At 35.1% G+C, this 19,560-nt stretch overlaps 1 protein-coding gene across 6 annotated transcripts in view; it reads right to left on the bottom strand.

The window, feature by feature from the left end:
* The window catches only part of sipa1 (signal-induced proliferation-associated 1), a 64,504-nt gene that overhangs the window by 42,609 nt on the left and 2,335 nt on the right, over positions 1-19,560 (bottom strand). Inside the window, exon 1 of one of the 6 annotated variants that reach the window (XM_067399970.1) lies at positions 19,178-19,442. The exons of the other annotated variants lie outside the window; for them this stretch is intronic. The gene's annotated coding sequence lies outside the window, so the exon portion shown is untranslated. Of the gene's footprint in view, positions 1-19,177; positions 19,443-19,560 lie in introns of those variants that run through there. 6 annotated transcript variants of the gene reach the window in all.

The raw sequence follows: 19,560 nt of genomic DNA, 5'->3' as shown, positions 1-19,560 counted from the left end.
GAATTTTGCATTATAGGTCCCGTTTAAATTTCTCTCAAAAAGTGTTAACTTTCACTAGCCATTGGTGAACCCTGCATAGGCAACGCATCTGTTAGATCGGCACTATAGGTCAGTACAGGGCGCAGCTCAGACACACACACACACAGCTGGATTGTCTTCTTACCACTAACCAAAAAGATTAATAATCTCTAATCCAGCTCTCTGTTGTGGTGAAACCGCCAGAATGAAAACTTTCCCTATTCTTGATATACACACACTGACATACTTATGATTTGTTTTAAAGAACTGTATAAGCGAGCTGGTTTTGATCAAGGGGCTGCTCACAATTAGAACAACAACAACAAAAACTTCACTGTTGTTTGCATGTTTTGTATAATATGCAAAAAAACTTTGAATGTATAAATGTAGTTGTGTAATTGGTCATGTAATACCTGACACAAACATAAATCTAACAAATAATGCACGTGTCTTGCAAAAAGAAAAGAAAAAATCATAGGTCTATCTAAACGCTAGCACAAACATGTGGTTGCTAAGGTAGAACGGTTTTCATTTTTTTACACTTCCTTTCAGTCAAAAATAGCATACAGACTATGCCATACATCAGACCACATCCACCCAGCTGACCTGCACAATAGCTGCTCTGCTCACAGGAGGAGGGGACTTCCTGCAAACTTTGCCAATACATTGGAAAGTACTCATAAAATATGCAACATTGTTTGCCAGGTTTTTTAGCCCATATTGCACGATTTTTTTTTTTGCTTTATGATTTTCTCACACTCTCTTTCAGGATCTCTATCTCTGCATTCTGGTTTGTTGGGGAAAGGAAGGAGGAGAAGATTAATATCGCAGAAACATGCCCGATAACTTTTAACTGTTTTAATAAATTCATTCAGTGCTACAGTCTACTCTGTCAGATATAGTATCTGTCACACATAAAGTTTGGCACATGCACAATAGTTTATTCAGCAACAAAATTAAATCTCATTTAAATTATTATGGTGCCCATTGTTCAAATGACCCTGAATACTATGGCAAGCAGTTTTGTCTTTTAATGTCAACAGTGTTACTTGTTGTAATTCAATTTTGACAAGTAAAAATCGAATTCATGAGCTCTACAACTGAACTTTCATTGAATTTTCAATGATAAAAACATTTATTAGCAAACATGCAGTTGTAGAGCTCTTGAATTAAAATAGAGATACAATGTTTTTGATCTCAATTACGACATTATCACTTTTGACTAGTAAAAATGGTATTTTGACTTAACATAATTTCTATTATAGAAATAAAATTTCTACTTGTTTTCATCATATGGAAAACAAAACTGTTTGTACTGTATCGGTTTAATTTGTATCTCTTTCTTTCCAAATCATGCCCTTCTAGGGTAGACGTTGTCATCTTTGGATATTGGCACAAGATTTTTTTTGAGAATATATATTTAACATTCCTCTATCCATCCATCCATCCATCCATCCATCCATCCATCCATCCATCCATCCATCCATCCATCCATCCATCCATTTTCAATGTAAAACAAAATATTATTGTACAATCAATACTTTGAGTCTAGCCGACTCCTGGAGATACAGCAAACTCAGTGTTAATGCCCTGCAGCTGCTTTAACTCCTGCTGCACATGGACTCCTGCCTTCTTTACTCACTGCACACAACGCTTTACCGCCTGGCCCCTATTAATATTCATGAGATGCAATTACCATAATGAGCTGAATAGAGAGCTCTAAAATACAATTCTGACTAGTAAGAATTACTATTGTAGATGTCTTTAATTACATTTTTACTAGAAATAATGAATTTGATTATATACATATTGCGATTCTAACTAGTCATAATTTCACTTGTAAAGATCTTAAAGGGTTAGTTCACCCAAAAATGAAATTTCTGTCATTAGGTACTCACCCTCATGTCATCCCAAACATCCAGAAAGGTCTTAAAGACATTGTTAAAATAGTTCATGTGACTACAACGACTTTATTTAACAATATGAACTGTTGTCATATGCATTTGATGTGGTGAACGCAGTGCAGTATTGGCCAATGCTGCACATGTGAGCAGCATGACGCATGCATGTGATGCTGACGTAGGAGTCGGCCAATAATGAGTTGGCGTTCTAACATAGAACTCGGAAGCGCTGAACTGCATTCACTACGTCAACTGCCTATGACAACAGTTCAAATTGTTAAATAAAGTCGTTATTTTTGTTTTGTTTTGCGCACAAAAAGTATTCTCGTCACTTAATAACAGTTGAACCACTGTAGTCACATTGACTATGTTAACAATGTCTTCTGGACATCAAAAGGTGCAACGACACTGTTGCCGTGTGGATCAGATACCCTCGGAATTCATCAAAAATATCGTAATTTGTGTTCTGAAGATGAACGAAGGTCTTAGGGACGACACGAGAGTAATTAATGACAGAAATTTTTGGGTGAACTAACCCTTTAAAATTATTACTAGTTCTAATAATTCTAACTAAATTTAATAATTTCAGATATATTTTTTTGACTATAATTCTGACTCCTCGAAATTGAATTATGACTAGTTGTAACTAATTACATACATTGCAAAGGTAACAACATTGTAATTTTGACAAATTATATTTGAATTATAGATATCTACAGTTAATTAAGTAAATTAATCATAACCTAAATGTGATATTTTAGTCTTATTTCCATTAGACAGCTTGAATTTAGCTTAAATTTGAATTTACACATTCCTTACCTACTACTGTTTCAGATTCTGATAACTGAATTCTGCATATCAGCCAATACAGATCCGATACCAGGACTGCTTTTTTTTCTTAATGCTTTTTTTTTCTTACATGCTAACTACACAATAATTCATTATAAATAAAGAGAAAACTGAGTCTATGGCAAAAAAAAAAAAAAAAAAAAGTATATATACACACACAGTATATATACAGACACAGTATTGGATTTGTCTGACAGATACACCTCTGTCATACCAAGTCAAAACTGCATTACATGTCTAAAATTTCACTACTGAATTATTACCAATAATGCTGGGACCTTTTTAGGATAAAATGGCTTGCCATCGAAGACACTACAGAATGCGTTTCGGTCATATGTAAAAAACACCTTATATTTCATAAACAAAGCAGAATAGGCTATAGCTACAGTTAGATACAAGCGAGGCCATTTGCAAAAAAAAAAAAAAAAAAAAAAAAAACATTTAATATGCCATGAACTTTGCAAAGTTTGGTAAACCCACCAACCTTTTTTTTTACCTCACAATTCTGAGATTTAGTCTGTGAGTCCTAGTTTTAGCTCCAGTAATGTTTAATGTTTGGACCTAATGATAAATAAAAACCTTCAACATTATATAGCCAGAAGTCGCTATAGGCCCTATCATGTTCCAACATTTAATCAATGGATGGCTCTGCTCTTCCACAGATGTCTGGGCTAAACCCTGAATATCAACTGACCCTAGAACCGCCCCGAGTATATCATGTCTTTCTCCGCATCGTTTTTGTGCTGATGTGCCGTTTCTTTCTTACGAGCATCCATGCACTAAATTTCATCCAAATGTCGCTAAAAAAGAGGGCAGTATGGATGTGCATTGAGAGCTGTGTGAATGCAGTTAATAATCCGCCTGCCTTTGAACAGACTCATCTACCCTAAAACAAACCTATTATTTTTTCACAATTAGTATTTCTTTACAATAACATGAGCGCAATAATAATTTCATAACAACATCAAAGGCTGCTCACACAGATTAGAAAACGATATGAATCATTGGCTGCTACATTTCAGCAATGCCAACCGGAACAGGACGAAGTAACCAAATGAACAAAGAAGCAAATGAGCACATCCTTTCTCACTTACAGGACGCAGCTACTGTCTTCATGCCGATTGCATCAGTGGCATTTGGTGTCACTCGCATGAAAAATAGCGGTCTCGAATGAAACTCACCGACAACAAAGCGATGTCTCACAGCTGTCTAGTCTCTTTTTTCCCTCGCGTAATTCTTGTCGAACTGACGTCTTTTATGCTAAACCTAGCTCGACGAATATGCCCTTTTTGCACAGCGACTTCCTGTGATTTGCAACCTCGAGAACAGGTGCAGTGGTGCAGCGAGCCCTTCCGATGCGCGCGCCAGTGAGGCTCCAATACGCGAGCACTGCGGTGATGTATTTTAAAGGTGAACGACGAGGATTTGACGGTTTCGTCTCTCTCTCTCTCTCTCTCTCTCTCTCTCTCTCTCTCTCTCTCTCTCTCTCTCTCTCTCACTCACTCAATCACACACACACACACACACACACACACACACACACACAGTACAGCGAGTGTCCTGATCTTATTTCACACTCCCCTCTTGAAATAGACGATTTTTTTTCTGCAGATTTAGGGGCACACGCACACTGAGCAAACGCAGCAGAATCGAATGTCAGAATTTCCACTGCTTCTCCATCATATATGCTATTGTGAAGGCCGAAATGTTGCACTAAATAAATAATTCGCTATATATTGTGGGCAACATCTAAACGAATCGCCAATAAGGGTCTATTTATGAGGAATAAACACTTGTTATTGTCAGCAACAACACTTAAAACGGTGTCAAGTCTGTTCAAATCAGGATTCCACAGAATGACAAGATATTATCAACCAAATTGAACATTTAGTGTGAATTGTGTTGTGCATTTGAGATTTTTTTTTTATTATTATTATCAGGCTATTTGTACAGTGTCTGTTTCCTCTTTCTGATATGGGAAATAACCGAGACCCCATTCTCACTCCACATATAAGTTTAAGTTTCACTTCCAACTTTCTGACATTTCATAGTAAATTTTGAACAACTTTTGTTGGTATTATCATTTGAGACTGTCACATTTGCACAAGGCTTTTGTCAACCTACTCAGGTCCTCTATTGTACAGTCTAATCATTGGGCCGTTTTTCATGTGGCATATTTCTTTTTGTCATTGATGTTTACACTATAAAACATTTAGGATGCATTATAAAACATCCTAAATATTTAATAATGTCAATATGATTATCCAGCAGCCTCTGCATTCTCTCAACTGTTTTTCACTTTCAAGTGCATCACCTGTTAATGCGTTTTTTTTTTAAGTTGCACATTCAAGCATGATTAATTGGTAGCTGAAAATAGGTGCAAATTTAACTGTCTGTTAAAACTTTCCACTTTACCACAACCCCAAGTCGAGTAAAGTTTTGTTTTAACTTGTGTAGTGTTATATTATTCTTATACAAATGTATCTGTTGAGAACATGAATATGTAAATGAGAGAAATGAAACAAATTTATTCTATTTAATATTGTTTAGTCAACTTAATTGTGCAGGAAGCTTTGTTACCTCTCTGTGTTATCCTTTTTTATTTTGTTTGGTTAAAAGCTATATTTGATTTAGGATGAAAGATCTACCACTCAACTTGTAGGGTCAGTCCTGACTAAGTAATTTATACACTGGCAAATCTGTGGAAACAAACATGACAATATTTAATTTCATTTATTTATTTAGCCAAAAACAGTTTTTAGATATGAAAGCTTGTTTCCACCATGGAATAATAATAATAATAATAATAAAAATCTAAAAAAAAAACTAAAAAAAAAACTAAAACATAATTGCGACTTTTTGTCAATTCTGACTTTTTTCTCACAATTGTTTGATATAAAGTCACAACTGTAAAGTATGAAGTCAGAATTGCGGGACATAAACTCACAATTGAAATAAACTCACAATTCTGACATTTTTCTTGCAGCTGGGGGTTTATATCTCACAATTCTGACTTTTTCTCGCAATTCAGACTTTTTTCTCGCAATTACGAGTTTATATCTCGCAATTCTGACTTTTGTTTAGTTATGAAGTCAGAATTGTGTGATATAAACTTGCTATTCTGACTTTTTTTCTCGCAATTACGAGTTTATATCTCGCAATTCTGACTTTTATTGAGTTAGGAATTGCGTGATATAAAGTCGTAATTGCGTTTTATAAATATCACAATTCTGAGTTTATAACACGCATGTGACTTTAAATCTAGTAATTCCAACTTTATAAATCGCAATTGCAAGTTTATATCATGTAATTCTGACTTTATAACTCAAAATTGTGAGTTTATATCAGGCAATTCTGAGAAAAAAAAAGGTCAGAATTGTGAGATAAAAGTCGCAATTAAATTTTTTTTTTTTCATTCAGTGGCGGAAACAACCTTCCATACTTAGAGGCTCTTGAATATCTCAATTTAAAATAATAATAATAATAATATAAAAATAAATTGTATAGATTTATCTAAAAGCTATATTTATATTTATATTTGTAAATGGACCTGAAACTCTTACAGAAATAAATTAAGTAAAATGACTTTAATTAGCTGAATTTATTACTACAAATTCTAAAAATACTTTACAGCATTTACTGAGGATTTGTTGACTATGGGAATGGAAAGTAGTTTACTACTAATAACAGAATGTCTATTTGCTGTGTTATAGTATAGATTTATTACACTATACATTTTAACAAATTAGTATGCAGTCATTGCTTTTTTTCACCCCTGTATTTCATACAGTATCCATATTTCAGCCAAACTGTAATGCTTTTGAAAATGGCAATGACCCATAGGGGCCTATGTAAAACACTTAGGCCATAGCATGTTGCTGCGATACATGGCTTGCTATGATTACAGTTTTAAATTCCCTGTTTGCAGTGAGAGATTAAACAGAGAAAAGGTAATCTATGGGGTCGGACTTTGCCAATGAGGATTGGCGAGTGGAATTTTCATGCGCCACATCCTCCAAAATACAGGTATAAAAGGAGATGGCTACACCCACTCATTCAGGTTTGTACTGAGGAGCTGAAAACATGTCCCAGCCAGTCTCGTTCCCTTCATCAGGGATACAATATCTGTCAGTGTCTTCGGCGTTGTATCGATTACTGACATTATAGGGGTCCCTATGGAAAGCGTCACAACAACTGAAACAAGATTTTAGCAGTGCAGATGGTAAGCTACTGCGGTAACAAGTGCACTCACAACGTCGTAACCTCCCCAACGCCCCACATAAGCCGTGTAGTCCTTCGTACCACGGAAGGGACAGAAATGACAGTAGTTACAGGTCACTTTAGCCAGTCTTTTGACCTTTTCGCTCTTTTTTTCTTCCTCCTAGGAAACCACATCCTGCCCGAGGATGGACATGGAGAATACATCACATGGACTTACCAACCTGGGAAGTAACACACGTGGAAGTCCCTGCAGTAGCCCATCACTAGATGTTGTTGAGTAAAGTCGTTATTTTGTTTTTTTGGCGCACAAAAAGTAATCTTGTCGCTTCATAACATTAAGGTTCAACCACTGTAGTCACATGAACTGTTTTAAATATGTGTTTAGCAGCTTTCTGAGCATCTGAAAGTGTTAATTGTCTTGCTGGCAATAAAGGCCTCATTGAGCCATCAGATTTTATCAGAAATATCTTAATTTATGTTCCGAAGATGAATGAAGGTCTTACGGGTGTGGAACAACATGGGCGTCAGTAATTAATGACAGAATTTTCATTTTTTGGTAAACTAACCCTTTAATGACAATAATACAAATAACACTGTGACAGGCAGGACAACACACACTGAACACTGAAGGATTGTGAGGGAAGAACTTCACAGAAAACACAAACGAGGATAATTAATCAAACATAGCTGACACATATGAACTAATAATGATGGTAAACAAGGAGAGAGATGAGTGGCAGGAATCTGAACAAAGACGACACATGACAAATAAAAAAACAAACTGAAAGTCCATGAAAACTAAGACAAACCAAACATGGCTGTGACAAGAACAAAACTGCTAAAATTTGTTAGCATATTATAATAAATCCAAAAGCAAAACACGCAAAAAGAACTAGGGAGTGGAAATGGCAAATGAGCTAACGAGTGGTCCTCTGCAGCCATCTACTGGTTATAGTGGTGATTTCAAATGACCCTATAGGTCGTTTTTTAAGCACCATGTTACGAACTATATTTACGTTTTGAAGTCATGCGCCCTCTAGTGGGTGTAAAAATAATGACAGTGTCGTGTTACGTCCGTCGTCATGAAATGACGTATGACTGTCATTACCAATCAAAATGCGTGTTCATTTAAATGCAATGTCTGGACTTTTTACACCATTTCTCCTATTTCCATTTACCAAAATTAATTTTTATTAATGACTACACCCACCCCTAGTGATTTATAGTGCATTTACACTTTATGAGCACATGTGTTCCCTGGGATCGAACCCATGGGGCCCTATTTTAACGATCTAAATGCAAAGTGTAAAGCGCACGGCGCAGGTGCACTCAGGGCGTGTCCAAATCCACTTTTGCTATTTTAACGACGGAAAAACGGTCCGTGCGCCGGGGCGCATTTTTGAAATGGGTTGTCCCTATTCTCTTAATGAGTAATGGGCGTAACGTTCAATAAACCAATCAGAGTGTCATCTCCCATTCCCTTTAAGAGCGAGATGCGCTCGCACCATGGCGGATTGCTATTTACATGCCGGAATTTGTTGGCGGAAAAGCTGAACGCTTTTCAAGCGAAGAAACTGATCTGCTCGTGCGCGAAGTTAAAGCGCGCGAGCAGATCATCTACGGGACAAGCAGAATATAACATTATATATATTATATAATTATATATTATATAACATATAACATTATAAAATACACTGACTTATTAAACACACCGATCTAACTGAGGAGTTCAACGAGTGATGTTTTGCTGAAATTACCTGTTAAGTGGCCAGTCAATCTTTCAGTCGTCTGCGTTGGATGCAGGCTTTCAAATAGCTCCGCGCGATCAGTCAGTTAATATGTGTGTGTATTGGCAAGATTGTTCAATTAATTAGCCAGTTTCGTTCATCATTATAAGTAGTAATAGGCTGAATTGAAAATAGGTAGCCTAATTCTAATACACACAATGACTATTCATCATTACATTTTTATATTTATGTAGCCTACACAATAATATTCTTTTACACTGTAATCCTTTTGTTTTTAATATTTGGCATATTTGTGTGATGCGTATCCCTGTGTGTAATAAGCAAAGTCAACACGCACTGTGGACGCGCCCAGAGGTGCAGTTTCTACCAACGCGCTCTAACAAAAAAATATTGCGCCATTGGCTTTAGACTTTAGACCAGGTTTGAGTTGGTCTATGGAGCAGTCTATTTTCAGCTCCTTAAAATAGCAATGCGCCGGCAATGCGGCTGAACACACCTCTTTTTTAGACCAGAACGCCCATGGGCGCACTAACTGGCGCAAATGCATTTACTAATTTAAGGACGGCGTTGAACGGGAAAACGCGAACGGCGCCGGACGCAAACTAGCAAACACACTTGCGCTGCGCCTTGCGTCGCATTGCGCCGGGTGTATTATAGGGCCAAACATCACATGATTGCATATTGTTATTGCAATGCTCTACCAGCTGAGCTACGCAAAACCCGAAATATGACGCAGATAAAAGGGAACAATGCATTAAAATGAAAGCAAATGCTCCTATGGGTCATATTTCATGAATTAAAATGAAAGTGTCCTGTTGTCGAAAGGGGCGCCACTTTAGTAAACGCTCCTATAAGTCGTATTTCAGGGAAGTGACAAACGACCTATATGGTCGTATTGGTTGGAGAACATGTTGCATTTTCATGTTAAAAGTGTTTGTTTGCCTTCAGGTGACAGAAATCTCCATGAATGCAAATGAGACATTTAAAGTTAATTACTGCACAAATGTAGAGGTAAAAAATAATAGTGTTTAAAACATTAAATGTGTTGAAAAAAATTTTTTACCCACACATTGCCAATCTAGACAATTAAAGTAATGTAAAGTTTGCATATATTATTAATGAATATTAAAGAATATTAGCTGGTTATTTAAAATGATTATAAATTCATTCAATATTCAGGGATAGTCTGGATAGTTAGTGTAGAACCTACTCTTTTGTTCATGCCTACCCTAGTATACAAACAATATATTAAATTATTTATTCATTTATTTTTAAATATCATCATTGGAGGCTGAGCCCCCCTAATATTGAACTTCTAGAATCGTTCTGGTTGTGGGTTTGTTTCAGAGAGGCTGTTTGACTATGACCGTCACCCTTATTATAGGGGCTGCTTCCTGTTTGACAAGAAGTGATGTGATATGCCGGTTGACCTTTATGTAGGCTGGGAGAATGAAACTGTCATGCCATCCTGCATGGCCTAGAGAACAAGGTGAACTAAACTTCCGTGTCTATGTGTAATTTCTCTCCACTTTGTTTCCTCCATGCTCACAACTTGTAATGCTGAATACTGTGTGTTCTGCAAAGCAGATTTTTAACATTTTGAATACGCTTTTTTTTCTGCACATAACATTGCTTTAAAGGGTTAGTTCACCCAAAAATGAAAATTCTGTCATTTATTACTTACCCTCATGCCGTTCCACACCCGTAAAACCTTAATCTTCGGAACACAAATTAAGATATTTTGGTTGAAATCTGATGGCTCCGTGAGGCCTCCATTGGGAGCAATGGCACTTCCTCTCTTAAGATCCGTAAAGGTACTGAAAACATATTTAAATCGGTTCATGTGAGTACAAAATAACGACTTATATAGTGATGGCCAATTTTTAAAACACTGCTTCATGAAGCTTCGGAGCACAAATGAATCAGTGTATCGAATCATGATTCAGATCGCGTGTCAAACAGCCAACGGCTGAAATCACGTTACTTTGGCGCTCCGAACAGCAGATTCGACACACCGATTCACTGTGCTCCGATGCTTCCTGAAGCGGTGTTTTGAAATCATCCATCACTAAATAAGTCGTTATTTTGTTATTTTTGGCGCTCCAAAAATATTCTCGTTGCTTTATAATATTAATATTGAACCACTGTACTCACATGAACCGATTTAAATATGTTTTTAGTACCTTTATGGATCTTGAGAGAGGAAGTGGCATTGCTTCTTATATGGAGGCCTCACGGAGCCATCGGATTTCAACTGAAATATCTTAATTTGTGTTCCGAAGATTAACGAAGGTCTTACGGGTGTGGAACGACATGAGGGTGAGTAATAAATGACAGAATTTTAATTTTTGGGTGAACTAACCCTTTAATCGCCACCATAAACCTGTATATTTTATTATGTTTTTCATGCGGATAAACAAAACACATTTATCTAACGCTAGACTATGACTCTGTTTACACCTGCTATTAACATGACGTTTGAGTGATACAATCACAAGTTGTCAACCAAGACAGTTATCACATGTGTCTCAAATGCATATCCTGTGATCACTTGGGATTGCATTTAGTTTATGAGAGGATCTTTGATTTCATGTATACAGCTCTCCTCAGAAGTTTTCCAACTATAAACTAAATAAAACAGGGATCTTTCACAAGACAAAAGAATAACAAAATTTACATAAATTATCCTGGTCAAAAGTTCAAATACGTAAGGTTTTTATTATTGTGTGTTGCTTCCTCCAGCATACTGTACTTCAAGTCAGTCTGTCACTGCAAGTTGATATCATACTGAAGATGTTCTGTGAATTATTTAGCACATATTGATCTTGATGATTTAAAATGCACTTTACATTTAATTTGGACATTATTACAAACCACATTTTTTAAAAGAGTACTTAAGTCAAGAAAGTGTAATCTTTAAGTGGCCTTTTATTTAATTAAGATTTAAAGTACACTACAAATACACATTCAATGTAAGTAGACTTCTTTTTCACAAGGATCCTGAAATTATGTGGTTCATTAGTTGTATCTCATTTCTTTGTGCTTAGAGAACAGCCCAAGTAAAAAAAAAAAAAAATTGCTGCCACAAGTTCCCCTGGTACTTGTGCAAGGTCACCCCAGTGCTTGAGGCAATGCTGTATTTTTAGCATATGACACTGAACACTAAATAAAAAATAAATGCTATTTTATGTTCAGTGTCAAAAATATGGTTGCTCGACAAAAATAGCAGAGGACTGACAATGTCCATAAGAAAGTGTAGTAAATAACCATAAACTTGGAAGGACAAAGAGTCGACTCAAACATTATTCAGTTATTCATGAGCAAACCATCAGGCCACATTCAGGATATGCTTTAAAAAGTCAAAGATTTTTGCTCCTCCTCCAAAGCAAGCTTGAGAACAAGAACAAACCTCAAGCAGGAAGTTTACAACTGGGTTCATATGTTTGAAATGATGTGAAATGTGTACAAAGACACAGATAAGTGACATCAATCAGACACACTCACTCCTCTTATTTGAGAAGTTAAACACAACATATTATCCAATTGGAATTTAAAGCTGCTGAATCTGTTGGCTGTTTTTGAAACGGCAGGAGTTTTATGTGTTTTGTGTTTGTTTAACATAAAGAGGAAGAGGAACTTGTATGTCAAAACAACACAATGGAATTAAGTTGGGTAATACAAATGAGAGTATTTTATTCTTTATGCTACTATTGTTAGGTTGTTTTCTATGTTTGAGTTCAGGCGACTTCCTCTGTCTATCTGTCCATGTATGCATTTTTGCCACTGAAAAGAAGAAGTATAGCAGCATACATATACACTTCACCTTCTGAACTGAACTTTACAAATAATATAATTAAGTGTGAAAATGAATTTAACTTATTTTGGATGCATGATAATAGCAATTAAATGAAAATGTATTAGTTTAAATGTATATTAAATTTACTTATGACTTTTTTGACCCACTTAAGTAGGACTTGAGTACATCTTTATATGTAATTATTGTCTTTGAAATACAGTGTGCTATTGAATGTACTGACAAGCATTTAAATAAAATATACTTTAATGCATTTCTATTTGAATTTAGATTACATGCATTTCTATATACAGTAGTAGTTTTCACACATTTGTAATAAAGTTGTAATTAAGTAAAATATATTAACTTTAAATGTAATATTTAATAACACAGTACAGTTAAAATTATAATCAAGTACTTTACATGTGCTTTAATATTTTAGTCGCCACATCAAAATAAGTGTATTAAAGCATGACAACTGTTTATTAAAACATGATTTAAAATGTATTAATCTGACATTATTACAAAGTGCACCTTCTAGTGTGTTAAGAACAGTCGTATATTAAATTATCTTAAAGTACAGTTTTTTTATTTTTTAAGATTTTTATTACAGGTGCACATTCTATACAATTAAGTGAACAGTATATGTTCCTGTATTATTAACAACTCGTGTAGTTTTACAAAAATGCCTCCCTTTGGAGCAGTCTGGTGATGACTTGATTCATAATCAAAGTAAATATTTTTTTTTTTCTACAAATGTAACTTCACTACAAACTTATTTTTTAGTATGGGTAGGCCTAATTATAGCTAATTAGTATATATTTATATAATAACATTATATAAAAACAGTAATGGTCTGTGGTATGTCCTCTATGTGCGTAGGTTTAAGATGTCTACAGAAATGGGGTTTATTGCCCAAGAAGGCAGGAAGAACAACTGTTCTAATGAAAGAACAGAGAGACACACTCTCACAAGGAAAGATATAGTAAGAAGCTTTCCTCCATCACTACATCCATTATACTTCTGTTACACTGTCCACTCTGTCCATACTAATGTCTTTGCACCTGCGCCTGCTACAGAGCCTTTCAACATCTTTCTTTTCCTACTTTACATTCTCCTCTCATCTACAATTTTTTTTAAACTAATATAAACTTAGACTATCACTCTTTGAAATAAAGATCAGGAAAGGGGGTTTTTGCAGCAATGCCATATAAGAAACATTTTGTGTTCCGCAAAGAACCTTTCAGCTATCAGTTCTTAAAAGAGGTTCTTTTTCTTAGCGTGAAGAACATTTTAATAATGTAAAGAATCTTTTTCCACTATAAAGAATCTTTTGTTCTTCATGGAACCATCAGCGTCAATTAAGAAACTTTATTTTTAAGAGTATATGTCATCATACATTACTAAAGAAATGATCATCTGCCCTTTAATTTTATTTTGAGAGTTAATGCATGTGGTAATATTGGTAAACAAGCTTTTTTTCAGCCTGCCTTAGAATTGGAAGATATGGAAGATAGGGTTTGGAAACGTCTTGGCAGAAGTATCATCTCAATGTTGTGATTTTTTCAGTTGCATCTCTTTGGCTATATACTGTAAAAGCACATCATTTACGTGCTGAAAATGTAGGACATGAGGCACCAGGAGTGCATTTACAAATTCTTAGCTTATGAATATTAATTAGACCATGCAGACATTGCTTGATATGACCTTCCTAGAGTGCCCATTCGCTTGGCCTAATTAATATTAATGAGCTAGAGGTAAGCTGAGGCCTGGGCTCATTCTTCTATCAAGCTCAATTGAAATGTCCATCAATCAGCTAGTTCCAGGTTTCATTTATTTGCCTTTTCCAAGGAGTTTACAGAGTGTCTGCTAAATAGCACGCGTGACCTTTCCAACATGATTGCGCATCGCGGAGCTGTGCGAGATGAGCGTTTATGGTTAAAAAGTATAGACATTTTTATTTGTTTTAGAAAATGACAGATCATTTTGCTAGACAAGACGCTTATCTCATCTGGGATTGTGTTGAGCCCTTTGAAGCTGCATTGTTTTCATCAAAAACCTTAATTTATTTTCGACTGAAGAAAGAAAGAAAGAAAGAAAGAAAGAAAGAAAGAAAGAAAGAAAGAAAGAAAGAAAGACAGAAAGAAAGAAAGAAAGAAAGAAAGAAAGAAAGAAAGAAAGAAAGAAAGAAAGAAAGAAAATAGTAATTATCAGGAAATATCAATTCTGAAGTGAACTAATCCTTTAAAAATTAGACATAGCAAATATACATCATGTTTAACTATGTTTCCTCACATTCAGAGTCTCAAAGATTTGACGCATTAGACATCTCCAATATGTCGGTCAAAGTGCTCTTTATCTGGAAAGAATCTACTGAGTACAAACATTTGATTAACATCTTATACTCTGAATCATAAACATCTTAAATATATTTTCTTAAATGTTAGTTTTAAATCTCATCAGCTTCTCTTCACAATAGTTTTAAGTGGCTTTTTAAGAAGATCCATTGATATAGGATCTAATTTGAAAGCATAACAACTGAACTAACCCTACAGTAAGTACATGAAGTTACTTAATGAGTACTTAAATGTATAATTACAGTGTAACAAAGAAACCTTAAATAAAGTGTAACCCTTTATTTTAAGGTGACATAGTTACATTGTATTTACTCAAATAAGTACTGAGTAATATTAATTAAAGTGTTAGTTCACCCAAAAATGAAAATTCAGTCATTTATTACTCAACCTCATGTCGTTTCACACCCGTAAGACCTTCGTTCATCTTCAGAACACAAATGAAGATATTTTTGATAAAATCCAGTAAAATTTTCAATGCCCAGAAAGTTAAAGACATATTTAAAACAGTTCATGTGAGTGAAGTGGTTCAACCTTAATATTATAAAGCGATGAGAATACTTTTTGTTCGCCAAAAAAATAAATAAATGACGACTTTATTCAACAATATCTAGTGATGGGCGATTTCAAAACACTGCTTCATGAAGCTTCGAAGCTTTATGAATCTTTTGTTTCGAATCAGTGATTCACAGCGTGTATCAAACTGCCAAAGTCGCGTGAACTATTGAAATTTCAAAACACTTATGACATAACGAAGCCTTGTTTACTGAAATCACGTGATTTTGCCGCTTTGATCCACTGATTCGAAACAAAAGATTCGTAAATCTTCAAAGCTTCATGAAGCAGTGTTTTGAAATCGTCCATCTCTAGATATTGTTGAATAAAGTCATTATTTTGTTTTTTTGGCGAAAAAGAAGTATTCTCGTCACTTTATAATATTAAGGTTGAACCACTGTAGTCACATGAACTGTTTTAAATATGTTTTATTTGCTTTTTGGGCACTGAAATAGGAAATGACCTTGCTGTCAATGCAAAGCTTACTGAGTCAACGGATTTTATCAAAAATATCTTAATTTGTATTCCAAAGATGAACGAAGGTCTCACGGGTGTGGAACGACATGAGGGTGAGTAATTAATGACTTATGAATTTATTCATAATTTCATAATTTGTGCCTCATGTGCCTCATAATTTGTGATCAAAATAACTTCCCCTCCCTCTTGCAGCAACACCACTTCTCCTCTCTGATGACATGTTTACTGGCGTGAGGGCGGGACAACCTGTCACTCACATGAGATCCACCAATAGCAAACCACAACCATCCAATCAATTCCCCATGGTCAAAATCAAGTCCTGCACTACATTTTTTCTTGTTCCGGAAGCCATTTCACCTGGACATACGTCACAATAGGGAAGAAGTGACTATCGCAAATTCCCTTTTTAATGCCGACTTTGAACAAAATAAACTTTTTAGAGAAACATGATCTTGTAAGATAGGGATGTCCTGATCAAGTTTTTTTTGTGCCCCAGATCTGATCCAAGTTATTGAATATTGAATTATCCAAAGTATAGGGATGTGTGGAGTTTCTCAGGGGCAGGGGCAAAAAGGGACATCTATCAACGGAGTAATTCCAATATAACAATTACAACACTAATTGTTACAACACCCTATATATATATATATATGTGTGTGTGTGTGTGTGTGTGTGTGTGTGTGTGTGTTTATCAGTACAGATTTGAGTTCTTTTTTTGCAACTTATCACGCTTGAGTGGTTTCACAGCACTTGAATAAATGATAGCGTGATCATATACAATATAGCGCAGACAAAGGATGACAGAAAAAAATCCTGGATGTTTATATATAGGCCTATACATCCCAGAGATTGTAGGATATTTTTGTGGCTTCTCAAGTGATAATGCAATCTGTCTCCCTTACTATAGCTCTTAGGGTATATAGAGCATTAGGACATGCATCTACATCAACATAGCTTCCCATCATTTGGGTCAAAGCATTTAATATTTAAGTGTTCCATTTTAACATTACGCTATATTTAGCTTCACTTGCAAGTTAGAGCAGGGCAGCGAAAGTGTAATGGAATAAAAGAAAAAGTACTAAATTTATTCATCCACTTTTTGTTTTGTTTTTTCTAGTTGTGAATAATGTTTAAGTAATTCTCAGTACCTCACACTGTCATATGTCTGAACAAAGGAGTTTGTCTTTGACAAAACTGATCATTACATTTTTGTTTTCAGAGTTAACATTTTTGTTCATTTCTTTGCTCTTCTTTGATGGTGATATTTCACACAGCAGTTGGTGTACGTGGCATTAAAGCTCTGAGTTTCCCACAGACACTCAGAGCACTATCATTGATTTTCGGCTCTTTGCACCAAGGAAATGCTAAGACATACACATACTAATGTTGAATGCTGTTTTTTCTGCATTATCATTTGCTTGAGAATGTAGTGCATGTTTCATGCGTAAACATATATGCAGACCTTAAATAAGTCTGTATCTGTGTCTAAGCACAAATATACAATGGCAACATGATCTCATGGTGTATTTGAATGTATTTCACCACACATACAGTACATCTAATCGTTTACACCTTACAGACCCTCCAATACTTAATTTATCTATGATTATTTAATTCATGGAATTGATCAGTTGATTCTGCTGTATTTATGATCAATACGATTATGTTTTCAATCACATTTATTTGTGATTGAATTACAACATTTCATTCTGTTGTGTGTGACTTTTGGTGCCAGATTGTTTGAAAGACTGCATAATTTTAAACAAGACAACATTATCAAAATTGAAATGAATAACATTTCTGTAATTGTTTAACTATTAATTATATTTTTTGCCACACATCCTCATATGTACTACTTTGGTACAGCTTTTTTGGGGGATAATTCCATAAGTTATAGTGATTACACTTGTCCATCTGTTACATAATTTTTGAAGAAATGGTTACGGTTAGGTTTAACGATAGCGGCATCTACATAATGATGTATTGCAACAAAAATGATGGTTATTGTACATTGAAAAGTGGTTTAGTTTAGGTTTGGGGATAAGGTTATGGGATATAAATATTTATGATATAAACGATTCATAAATATTTTACATTTCTGTATTGGTAATAATGCTTACATTTTAGAAGCAGCGGTTACCACACAAAACAAATATTACAGCCAAAAATATGTATCAATTATTTATCAATTATTAATTATAACTTCCATGAATTAAACTTTCACCAAAAGCCTTCCTTCCGCTCGAAAAAATAGTCCCTGACCGTGAACAGCAACAGAAGTTACATTTTCATGCCATTAGATGGCGGCAAAGACTGCCTTTATGAGTGTGTCAGTCAGTAGCGGAGACTTTTACATTGAAAAGACTGAACTGTTGTGAACACGGAACAAGACACAACTGATAAATGCTTTGACTAGCGTTGTTAGTCAAAGGAAAACCCCATAACTGTTAAAAGGACAAGATAAAACATCAGACATTTAAACAGATGTTTTATTATGAACAAAAATGCTAAATCTGAATGCAGGTAATAAACTCGCTCACTCAATCTCTTTCTCACAATACTCTTCTACATAATACAGTAAACATTTAGAACAATATCAATTGAGAACATACAGTTTACGTTGCTAAGAGTGGTTGCTAAGGGTGTTGTGTAGCGATACCAAAGTCCCTTTTGTTATTCTACAGTCTTTGTTGATACATAGAACCGTTGGGTGATGTCGTATCGTGAATAAAACACAGCTATTGACCAATCAGAATCAAGGACAGGAACTAACCGTTTTATAAATATGCATTAAATTATACATACAAATACCTACTTGTAAACAATGAGACCAGGCTGAAAATGGATGTACATCAGTATGCTATACATTCACTATTCACTCTGTATCTCAGCATCACAAAGCTGAAAAGACATGGCCAGCTCCCTAGCACAGCTTTAAGCACTGAAAGTAAAAATTGGCAGTACTGGTCCAAGCGCAATATTATAAGAAAACTTAAGCTAACAGTTTGAATTACAATGATAAATTCTGACATTTGTCCTTTAACCCTTCAGGCTAATAGGTTTTCAGTACCAAAAGGATGCTACTCTCGTGAAGAAGAAGTGTGCTTAACTGTATTGAATATACACTTGTAGTGTACTTCAAATCTATTTTTAAAATACTGTACTTCCTGATAATATAATATTAATGAAATAAAAGGCCACTTAAGTGTACTTAAAGTGTTAGTTCACCCAAAAATTAAAATTCAGTCATTAATTACTCACCCTCATGTCGTTTCACATCCGTAGGACCTTCATTCATCTTCGGAACACAAATTAAGATATTTTTTATAAAATCCAATGGCTCAGTGAGGCCTCTACTGCCAGCAAGACAATTAACACTTTCAATGCTCAGAAAGCTACAAAGATGTATTTAAAACAGTTCATGTGACAACAGTGGTCCAACCTTAATGTTATGAAGCGATGAGAATACTTTTTGTGCGCCAAAAAAACAAAATAATGACTTTATTCAACAACATCTAGTGAAGAGCGATTTCAAAACACTGCTTCATGAAGCTTCAAAGCTTTACAAATCTTTCGTTTCGAATCAAACTTCCAAAGCACACCCCCCCGGTGGTAACCCACTGAAATTTCGAAACACTTTTGAC

The sequence above is a fragment of the Chanodichthys erythropterus genome, chromosome 11, assembly GCF_024489055.1.
Source record: "Chanodichthys erythropterus isolate Z2021 chromosome 11, ASM2448905v1, whole genome shotgun sequence".
Classification (NCBI taxonomy): domain Eukaryota; kingdom Metazoa; phylum Chordata; class Actinopteri; order Cypriniformes; family Xenocyprididae; genus Chanodichthys; species Chanodichthys erythropterus.
The sequence above is the reverse complement of the archived record's forward strand: the minus strand, read 5'-3'. Positions and strand labels throughout refer to the sequence as shown.